We start from the raw sequence: 11,737 nt of genomic DNA, 5'->3' as shown, positions 1-11,737 counted from the left end.
CTCTAAGTATGGAAGATCGAATGAGGGCTAAACGCACGGGCCAAGGTCACGCCATTATTAAACCAGAAGTTAATGCTCCAGATTATGAAATTAAAGGACAAATCCTACACATGGTAACTAACCAATGCCAATTCAGTGGTGCACCGAATGAAGATCCTAACGAACACCTTCGTACGTTTAAAAGAATTTGTACACTATTCAAAATCCGAGAAGTGGAAGATGAGCAGATCTATCTCATGTTGTTTCCCTGGACTTTAAAGGGAGAAGCCAAAGATTGGTTAGAATCGTTACCTGAAGGGGCGATTGACACATGGGATGTTTTAGTTGAGAAATTTCTTAAAAGATTCTTTCCGGCATCTAAAGCCGTGAGACTTCAAGGAGAAATTGTTACGTTCGCGCAAAAGCCAAATGAAACATTATATGAGGCATGGACAAGATTCGGAAGGATGTTGAGAGGATGTCCTCAACACGGTTTAGACACTTACCAAATAGTACAAATATTCTACCAAGGTGTCAACGTTGCTACACGAAAAGACATCGACATAACAGCTGGTGGTTCCATTATGAAGAAAACCGCAACTGAAGCTTACAAAATTATTGATAACACAGCCTCCCACTCGCATGAGTGGCACCAAGAAAAAGATATTTTTCGTTCATCTAAAGTGGCTAGAGCCGATTCTAGCCATGACTTTGATTCCGTTTCAGCAAAAATAGATGCTTTCGAAAGACGAATGGAAAAGATGAATAAAGATATTCACGCAATACGAATCAGTTGTGAGCTATGCGGTGGACCACACTTATTGAAAGATTGTCACATTGAACCAACATTGGAACAACGAGAGAATATTTCCTATATGAACCAAAGGCCTGGAAATAATTATCAAAATAATTATCAACCGCCAAAGCTAAATTTCAATCGAAATCAAAACATTCTTTACAATCCAAAAGGACCCGAAAATAACTGGTATAACCAACAAGGTCCGAATAACCAACCAACTCAAAACAACACTTTCAATCAACAAAGACCTGGCTTATATAAACCACAACAACAAACCGAAGAGAAAAAGTCAAATCTGGAAGACGTGGTATTCAAGCTAGTTGAATCTCAAACACAATTTATTGAAACTCAAACCCAAACGAACGAGAGATTTGATCAGTCATTAAGAACTCAACAAGCTTCCATTTTGAATCTAGAAAAACACGTAGGTACTCTTGCTAGCATGATGAGTGAGAGGGAACAAGGAAAGCTACCGAGTAATACTGAAGTAAATCCTCGGAATGAGAATGTTAATATGGTTTCAACGAATTCTGAAAAACCAGCACCAGAAGATGGGAAGGTTTTAGATGAGAGTAACAATGAAGAAGTTACACCACCACCACCCGAGTATGTAAAGCCAGTGGTGGCACCATACAAACCACCCATCCCGTTTCCAAGAAAAGGAGTTGAGTATGAGCAAGTGATAGGTAATAAAGATTGTGATACCTCTGGAAAGAAGAAGAAGAAAAAGAATAAGAAAGTGCAAGAAACAAAAGCCGTAAATATAAACCCGGTGAAGACAGTTCCACCAAAACCTCCACCTAGGGTAGGTGATCCGGGTGAATTTATTGTTCCTTGTCTACTTAGTGATTGTGTCATGTATGATGCACTAGCAGATTTAGGTGCAAGTGTAAGTGTTATGCCTCTTTCCTTATATAAGAGATTAGGTGTAGGTAAGTTAAGTCCAACGGATATGAGTGTTCGACTCTTTGATCAAACCATTAAGCACCCAGTTGGAATTGCTGACAACCTACCCGTTCAAGTAGGCAATTTAACCTTTCTAGTCGAATTTATTGTCATTGACATAGAAGAGGACCCAAACATTCCTCTAATTTTAGGTCGGCCATTCTTAGCGTCCACCAAGGCGTTATTTGATGTAGGAAATGGAAGAATGACACTTAAAAGTGGTGACAAATCGATCACCTTTATGATTCGAAAGTCTAAATCTCCACCAGCCAAAACCGTTGAACCAGTAAAAACAATTGGTAAGAACCATGTGCTTTTACCAACTCCAACGGTAATACTTAGCAATAATGAAACGCCTAAGTGTGGGGAAAATGAAGTAACACCTAATGATGACATGATAACAAAGAACCCCGTTGTTGATACGAAATTAAATGATCCCGTTATTAATAGTTCAATGAAGAAACTTATTAAACGGATTCGCGATGCTAGAACCAAGGGGAACTTTAAGTTATGTAACCGGTTAGTATCCAATCTATCACCTAAAGAAAAGGAGAAACTAGTTGAAATTGTGGATATTACACAGGAATCCGACCAATGGCTTAAAGAAAAAGTCACGGATATGCAAGTTGATTATGGACCAAGAGAAATTAACGATGAAGTTAATCACAATTTTGACACCACGGCTACCTAAGTGTGGGGAGATTCAAATGTTCTAAAAAGAAAATGCTATCTAGAGTTAGTTGTTCTGTTCTCGTGTAGTTCTGAGAATGGAACCCGATTGGTCTTTTCCGCTAGCAGACACTAAAGAACTAGTTTTCTCCCTCCATTCTGAATTTATGTTTTGTAGGTTTTTTTATGAAATTAATATGCATTTTAATTTAAGTTTTTAAAAAACAAAATTTACTTTAATTCATTAAGTTTAAAAAATGATTTCTAAAATTCGTCGTGAGTTAAAGACTAGGTCGTTGAGCCGAAATTGCTTTACCCGAGGGCGGGGCGACAAATTTTGTTATCATTTAATTTTATTGATCTAAAGTATGCAAAAAAAAAAAAAAAAAAATATTATATTAATTTTTGAACGTAGGGGTTATATACCAAACTTCAAAAATATGTATATATGTTTGTATTTTATGTTATGTACACAACAGGGTAAAACAGCGCACTTTCAAAGACTGTCATTAAGTTCAACAAAAAGCTACTAATTTTGATGACAAGGCGCAAAATATCAAATGTGATGTAAAATAATATGCTTACAAACTGGGTATTTTTAATCACTTTTCTACACTAATCACCCTCATGAATTTATAATTATAGTCTGATTTCATGCAAATGAGGGCATTGCATGATCTCAAGTGTGGGGAAGGGTTATAAATTCTCTCGGGTTTACACTTAGTTTATTTGCCAAATTTTGTGAAAATTTGAAAAATTTTCAATTAAATGAACTCAAAATCATGTTTATACATATTTATGAACGATGAAAACTAGGTGATAATACTGAAATTATCGTTACCTCGAAAAGGACATAAATTGAGAAACACCCTAAAACGCTTGAATTCATTTAAAATGAAATAGAAGAAAATAAAAAGGCAAAGAAAGAAACTAAGTGTGGGAAGAATGTACCAAGTTATTCAATTTAAAACATATATCACATATTTTTGTACAAGATTATTGCAGGTACTTTTACTTTGGACTAAATTAACTGGTTTACCCGATTTACTGTAAGAAAGATGGATCTACACGATGAATCAATTCCATCATTAAAAGGAAGTAAAGTCTTCCGAAAAAGACACGCGCTTCTTGATTTAGGTCAAGAAGTTGTCATCCAGACCAGCTGTAGGTTGACAAAAAATCTAGAAAAGTCATCTCTAAAATCGGCTGGAAATCCACGGACCTCAGCATCAAACAGGGTCGCCAAGTGGTCAGATTTATCCTAACCATGAGAAGGATTTATCTCGTACAATGGGGGGCACCGTGCAAATTAGCTTGATAAGACTAATGAATCAGATCCCCAGAAAGGATAATCTCCTTAAAGATTAAAAATCAGCTTTTAAGACTGATAATACTCAATCCTAGAGATTGACCTTAAAGATTGAGAATTCAAACTCATGGAATTCGATGATATCTAAACTCGAGCATGAACGAGAAAATATTTTGATCAAAAATACAAACCGATTTGTTTTCTGAAAAACCATTTTCAATGCGTTCATTACCATTGAACGTAAAATCCTAAGAAATTCACCTGGAATTCATTAGGTCACCTGAACCAAATCGGGTGTCAACCGTAAGAACGGTGGTTGCATAGCATGGTCGGAGACAGGACCTTGTGCCAGACCGAAAAATTATAGGATGATCTTTACTATCGCTCCTACCAAGGATAGTTCTAGCATCCGACACGTTAATAAGACCATAATCATCTGCATGTCACGGGATATTGCCTTAACAGTTTCTTGTTCATCGCTTTCCTTTACAACCGGACGGTAGTTTACCGAAAGGTAATATACGGAACAAGTAAACTGGATGTGTGCTTTCCGATACCGGGATAGCAGTGGATTACACGAACCTAAAAGTTTTAGCCAAAATATTGATCCACAAATATATTTTGCAACACCGATGATGGATCAAATCAGAAAACTTATCTAGGGTAAAAGCTAGAATGAATTTTCAAAAGATCAAATGTTTTCATAAAGATCCAATTTCCTTAATGGATCTAAATTTTTATAGTCATGTGGGACTGTAAACCATATCGTTACTACCATTGTTTATACCGCCATATCAAAATCACTGATGTACAAAGTGTGAAGAATAAAGAAGTGATTCTAGTATTTCAAGACTATATTGCTTGAGGACAAGCAACGCTCAAGTGTGGGGATATTGATAAGGCTAAAAAGGAACATATATTTCATAGCATTATCCCCCAAGAAAGACAAGATTTTAGTTGCAATTGTTCCATTTTCAAGTGATATTCGTTTATATTAAATAAGTGCGAAGACAAAAGGAAGATTCGACAAATTGAAGACAAAAAGGTCCAAAAAGCTCAAAAGTACAAGATACAATTAAAAAGGTTCAAATTATTGATGAAGAACGTCTAAAAATGACAAGAGTACAAGTTATAAAACGCAAAGTACAAGATATTAAATTGTACGCAAGGACGTTCGAAAATCCAGAACCGGGACATGAGTCAACTCTCAACGCTCGACGCAACGGTGTAAAAATTACGAGTCAACTATGCACAAGAATAAAATATAATATTTAAATAATTCATAATAAGAATAATATTAAATAATAAAAAGTTGTTAATTGAGCATAGTTCAGGGGTCATAAGTGAAAATTCAATTTCTAAATTCGCCTATAAAAGGCTTTGTAATCGTAATGTAAAAACACACCTTTTTCTATCTTTTTCTTATTTATCAATATCAATTATCAATATCTATATTCTATATCTCTATCATAATGTTAACTTAATAAGATATAACAATAATCTTAATTTTAATTTTAAATTATGATAATAATAAGATTTATGATAGAGATCGTTTGAGTGTGTAAGTCGAAATTCTGTCCGTGTAACGCTACGCTATTTTTAATCATTGTAAGTTATGTTCAACCTTTTTATATTAATGTCTCGTAGCTAAGTTATTATTATGCTTATTTAAAACGAAGTAATCATGATGTTGGGCTAATTACTAAAATTGGGTAATTGGGCTTTGTACCATAATTGGGGTTTGGACAAAAGAACGACACTTGTGGAAATTGGACTATTGACTATTAATAGATGGGGGGTATTGTCTAATTGAGTGACAACTCATTGGAGTCTGTCGAACCTATCTTCAAATTAATTATCCTAATAATTAATAATGATTATGGTTGTCCTATTTAGTGACGTTCATATGGAATCTATTATAATCATTTAATTAATTATTCGGGTTGGGTAATTGATTATTCAAACTGATCAAGTGGGTAAATTAATATTCATATCTAATCAAAACAGGGGTAGATTACATACAGTGATAACTGGTGTAATTGTTGACAGAAGTGATAACTGCGTCACAGTTTAAATCCTTAATTAGTTGGAATATTTGACTTCGGGTATAAGGGTAATTTGACGAGGACACTCGCACTTTATATTTATGACCGATGGACTATTATGGATAAAAACCAGATAGGTATCAAATAAACCATGACAAAGGACAATTAACCCGAGTAACAATTAATTAAAATCAAAACGTCAAACATCATGATTACGGAAGTTTAAATAAGCATAATCCTTTTATTTCATATTCTATCGCAATTTTATTTATTGTTATTTTATTTATCGTCATTTATTTATTTTACGCACTTTAATTATTGTCATTTATCTTTACGCTTAAAAATATAAAATCGACAAACCGGTCATTAAACGGTAAAAACCCCCCTTTTATAATAATATTACTACTTATATAATTATATATATTTTGTATAAATATAGTTAAAAATATAGTAAGTATCACCAGCTCCCTGTGGAACGAACCGGACTTACTAAAAACTACACTACTCTACGATTAGGTACACTGCCTATAGTGTTGTAGCAAGGTTTAGGTATATCCCATCCGTAAATTAATAAAACTTGTGTCATATTTTGTAGTATTTTGTATTAAAAATAATACTATTTCGTACCCTCACGCTGCACACATCAGTACCCAAATACGATTTGCAAAAAATCGAATTCCATCTTCCCGTATAACGAGTTGCTTCTCATACTTCTTCATTATTTCATTTCCTATATTTTCTTTAGTAAGTGCTTCTCGTTGAACTTCTTTGATTTGTGAGTTGAGATTCATGCGAATTTTTATGTTCATCGCTCGTACTCGAATTGGTTCTCGTTCCTTTCTGCTTAGTGCGTCAGCCACCACATTCGCTTTCCCGGGATGATAACGAATTTCACAATCATAGTCATTTATTAACTCGACCCACCTACGTTGCCTCATGTTCAGCTGTTTCTGATCAAAAATATGTTGAAGACTTTTATGATCAGTGAACACAGTGCATTTAACCCCATACAAGTAGTGTCTCCATATCTTCAATGCAAACACGACTGCTCCCAGTTCTAAATCATGCGTCGTATAATTCCGCTCGTGAATCTTTAATTGTCGGGATGCATATGCAATAACTTTCTTCCGTTGCATAAGAACGCAACCAAAACCTTGTCGCGAAGCGTCACAATATATTTCAAAATCATCGTTCCCTTCAGGTAACGATAAAATAGGCGCCGTAGTTAACTTCTTCTTCAGTAATTGAAATGCGTTCTCCTGTTCCGAGGTCCATTCGTATTTCTTCCCTTTTTGCGTTAATGCTGTCAACGGCTTAGCTATTCGGGAAAAATCTTGAATAAACCTTCTATAATAACCGGCTAAACCCAAAAATTGGCGTATCTGCATTGGTGTTTTAGGAGTCTCCCATTTTTCAATGGCTTCAATTTTTGCTGGATCAACCTGAATTCCTTTGCTACTAACAACGTGGCCAAGAAATTGCACTTCTTTCAACCAGAAAGCACATTTAGAAAATTTAGCATATAGCTGTTCTTTTCTCAACAACTCTAATATCAACCTTAAATGATGCTCATGCTCTTGCTCACTCTTAGAATAGATAAGAATATCATCAATGAAAACGATAAAAAACTTATCTAAATATGGACTACAAACTCGATTCATGAGGTCCATGAATACAGCTGGCGCATTTGTCAACCCAAACGGCATGACCAAAAATTTGTAATGACCGTAACGTGTCCGAAAAGCAGTTTTCGGTATATCTTCTTCTTTGACGCGTAATTGATGATAGCCCGATCTTAGGTCAATTTTCGAGTACACACATGATCCTTGGAGTTGATCAAATAAGTCGTCAATTCTCGGTAGTGGATACCGATTTTTGATAGTTAACTTATTTAATTCACGATAATCTATACACATCCTAAAAGATCCATCTTTCTTCTTAACAAACAAAATTGGAGCTCCCCACGGTGAAGTACTTGGTCGTATGAATCCACGGTCTAGTAATTCTTTTAACTGACTCTGAAGTTCTTTTAACTCGGACGGTGCAAGTCTATATGGAGCACGAGCCACTGGTGCAGCTCCTGGTACTAAATCTATTTGAAATTCTACAGATCTAAATGGAGGTAATCCCGGCAATTCTTCCGGAAAAACTTCAGGAAAATCTCTTGCCACAGGCACGTCGTTGATGCACTTCTATTTTTCTTTCTTTTCGACTTTATTAACATGTGCTAGAATAGCATAACATCCCTTTTCTAAACACTTCTTGGCTTTCAAACAGTTAATGAGTTTTAGCTTTGAGTTACCCTTCTCTCCATAAATCATCACCGGCATTTTATCCTTACAAGGAATGCGAATTGCCTTCTTGGCACACACAACTTCAGCTCCTACTTTGGACATCCAGTCCATGCCGACTATTACATCAAAACTTCCTAATTCTACGGGTATTAAGTCAATTTTAAATGTTTCTCCGGCTAAATTTATTTTACAATCACGGCAAATTTTATCGGCTTTAATTAGTTTACCATTAGCTAACTCAATCATGTACTTAGCATCTAGAGGTAATGATGAACAATTCAATTTAGCGTAAAAGCCTCTACTCACGTAACTTCTATCGGCACCAGTATCAAATATAATAGATGCAGATAAGTTATTAATGGTAAACGTACCCGTAACAAGCTCCGGGTCTTCACACGCCTCTCTAGCATTAATAACAAATGCTTTCCCTCGTGCAGGTCCGATATTCTTCTATGGATTCGGGCACTGGCTCTTATAGTGACCTTGTTTTCCACACCCATAACAAGTAATGGTAGTCAAAGCAGTTCTATTTGCATTGGTGGCAGGAGTCTTGGTACCATTTGTATTTGTAACGAGAGCCCTACAATCTTCAGCAAGATGACCCTTTTGATTACATTTGTTGCATACCACATAGTAGCCAGAGTGATGTTTGTGGCATCGGTTGCATAAAGGATTTTGTCCTTTATAACCAAAGCTTAAACCACTACCCGCACCTTGCGTGATTTCTTGTTTCTTAAAAGATTGTTGTTGGTTACCTCGATCATAATTTCCATTCCACTTTCTTTTGTTACCTGATACCTTCACATCAGTATTGGATACTTTCTTATCCATGATGACCTGATCCATTAGCTCGTTTGCCATGGTTATAGCTTCATGAATTGTCTTAGGTTTCGATGCTGTAACATTTGCCTTGACCTTTTTGGGCAAACCATCTTTGTACATTTCAATCTTCCGTTCTTCGGTTGGAACCAATTCAGGACATAGCAAAACTAATTCCATGAATCGCTGATTGTAGTTGGTGATTTCAGTACCAACAACCTTCAGGCTTCGTAATTCATCTTCTAACTTCCTAACCTCGTTCCTTGGACAATATTCGTTGATTAACATTGTTTTGAATTCTTCCCATGGAGTATCATAAGCTACATCTCCTCCTACAGCCTTCACAAAATTTTTCCACCACGTGAGTGCACTATCTTGTAAAGTGCATGATGCATACTTGGTCATGTCCTTTTCAACACAACCACTTATTTTAAACACAGTCTCCATCTTTTCTATCCACCGGGTTAAACCGATCGGTCCTTCTGTTCCACTGAATGATGAGGGCTTGCAAGCTTGAAAAGTTTTGTAGGTGCATCCTACACGAGGATTTGGGTTAACTGCAGCAGCTCTTGCAGCCTCGACCCATAACATTCTGTCGTTCACTCGCTGATTGATGAGTTCCTGGATTTCTTGTTCCGTCATTCGGTTCAATCGCGCCATAATCTTCAATAAGAATGAAGAAAAAAAAAAGAAAAAAAAATAATTATTCACATGGAATATTATAGATGTAGTATGTATTTACAGTACATCGTAGCTTATTAATAATATGAACCAGTTATTATTATAAAAGCCTTTTCTTCTTATTAGCATTTTATAATTATATCTAGGGTAGTACCTACCCGTTAAAGTTCATACTTAATAGCTTAGTACGAAAATCAATTACTACCACCCAAATAATACTTAACCATGGAAAATTATTGCATTTCACACTTCACTATTTTACATATGCTTATCTTACATCGAACATTAAGCAAACCACACTAATAATATTATACAAAACATTATATGATCCCATGGTTTAATATGGCAGCGCATCGTTTGGTCTATTTTCTAGGACGTTTAGGTTCAAAGAATCGCTTAACGCTTATCCTGGCTGTCTGCCTATATTTTGGCTGTGGGACTGAAGAACTGGATGCCGGGATAGAACGAATAGGAATAGCGGGAATAGGGGTGGTAGTGTCTAGTGGAGTTGGTGCCACATCATCCTTACTAAACTCGGGATTTGAATTTTCTAATTCATTAGCCTTTCGTTTCTTTCCTAGTTCGAACTTGTCTTTCGTAATTTCCTGTATTTCTTCCTCGGGTTCACTTTCCTCCTCGGGTTCACTTTCCTCCTCGGGTTCACTTTCCGGGTTCTCTATAGTCGGTTCATCCGGAATTTGTGAGTCTTCCCCAAAGATATTATTTTCGTCATCGGATAGGTTAATGACTGGAACACCATCTGAAGATTCTGGTTCGGAGTCGCTGAATGTGATAACAAGTTTTGAGCCCGACATCTATCACACAACAACTAACCCATTAGTACTACATAATATTTACATATAAATTTTAACCAACAATGATAAGCAATGATTTTTAAATCAGACCCGGTCAAAGTCCAGACTTACTAATGTATCCTAACGACTTATCAGTTAGACACACTAATGCAAACCTGGTTCGCTAAGACCACCGCTCTGATACCACATGTCATAACCCGTCCTTAACCATAAGAACGAGTTAGATAACGTATGATTTCATTGCGAGGTATTGACCTCTATATGCGACATTTTTAAAAGAACAACTGCATTTATTTTACATTACAAACCATAACTCTTATTTTAATACAAGCTTTAGACAATAAAAAGATGATTATCGTTTAGCGATAATCTTAGACTTACAAACTTTACATGTGATGATAACAATACGATTTCTAGCATATTTTACATTACAATTCCTCGGATATGCAGTTTTATTTTTGACACAAATATGCATACTCAAGATCTTGCTTAAATTCAACATGTTGCAGCGGAAGCTTTTAGTTATCACCTGAGAATAGACATGTTTAAAACGTCAACATAAAGTTGGTGAGATATAGGTTTAATGCCGGCAGCGATATAAATATATAGACCACAAGATTTCATATATAAATATTTTAATAAAAATATTCTAAGTGGTTGAGCACTTGATAACCATACTTAACATTTAATCACGTCGCATATTCCCTTTATTATGAAATCTTACTACACCGTACCAAGTGTAGTTACGAAACGAAGTACTGTGCAACCGTTGAATACTGGTCGTCCAGTCCGGTTGGGGTTGTCAGGCCCGATAGATCTATCAACAGGATTCGCGTTTACAATACCGCTGTAAATAATAGTTACCAAGCTACAGGGAAGTATGCCAGTGGTACAACTCAACGTAGAATATATTTTTCAGTTACTTGTGTCCATAACGTAAAACATAAAATACATGTATTCTCATCCCGAAATACTTAGAGTTTAAAAGTGGGACTATATACTCACTTTCGTCTTGAAGATATGTAATTTTGACTTGGTCTCCGATTGATATCACGAACCTATCCATATATAATATATCAATACCTTTTCTTTTTAAAACAATCGTCACATATATATACTTATTATACTTTTAATACTTTTAATAATTTCTTAGTCCGTAGTTAGCAGTCCGATGTTAGTAATTCAATTTTAATGGTTCATTTTTAGGTGTTTAATAAACCCCCAATGAAATAAATAAAACCCCCATCGTATATGTATTGGTTGAGATTAATCTTGACCCATGGTACCGGTGTTGTCAAATGACGTGTTGCGTACATAAAGTACCGGTGTTGTCAAATGACGTGTTGCGTACAATCATGGGATCTTATGATTAATCTTCTCGT

At 35.7% G+C, this 11,737-nt stretch overlaps 1 non-coding gene across 1 annotated transcript; it reads right to left on the bottom strand.

Moving 5' to 3' along the window:
- Window positions 1–368: 368 nt before the first annotated feature.
- Window positions 369–475, bottom strand: LOC139879277 (small nucleolar RNA R71). Its single transcript, XR_011770128.1, has one exon. It is a non-coding gene; the product is annotated as a small nucleolar RNA R71 (small nucleolar RNA).
- Between the last annotated feature and the right edge of the window lie 11,262 nt (window positions 476–11,737).

The sequence above is a fragment of the Rutidosis leptorrhynchoides genome, chromosome 11, assembly GCF_046630445.1.
Source record: "Rutidosis leptorrhynchoides isolate AG116_Rl617_1_P2 chromosome 11, CSIRO_AGI_Rlap_v1, whole genome shotgun sequence".
Taxonomy (NCBI): domain Eukaryota; kingdom Viridiplantae; phylum Streptophyta; class Magnoliopsida; order Asterales; family Asteraceae; genus Rutidosis; species Rutidosis leptorrhynchoides.
The sequence above is the reverse complement of the archived record's forward strand: the minus strand, read 5'-3'. Positions and strand labels throughout refer to the sequence as shown.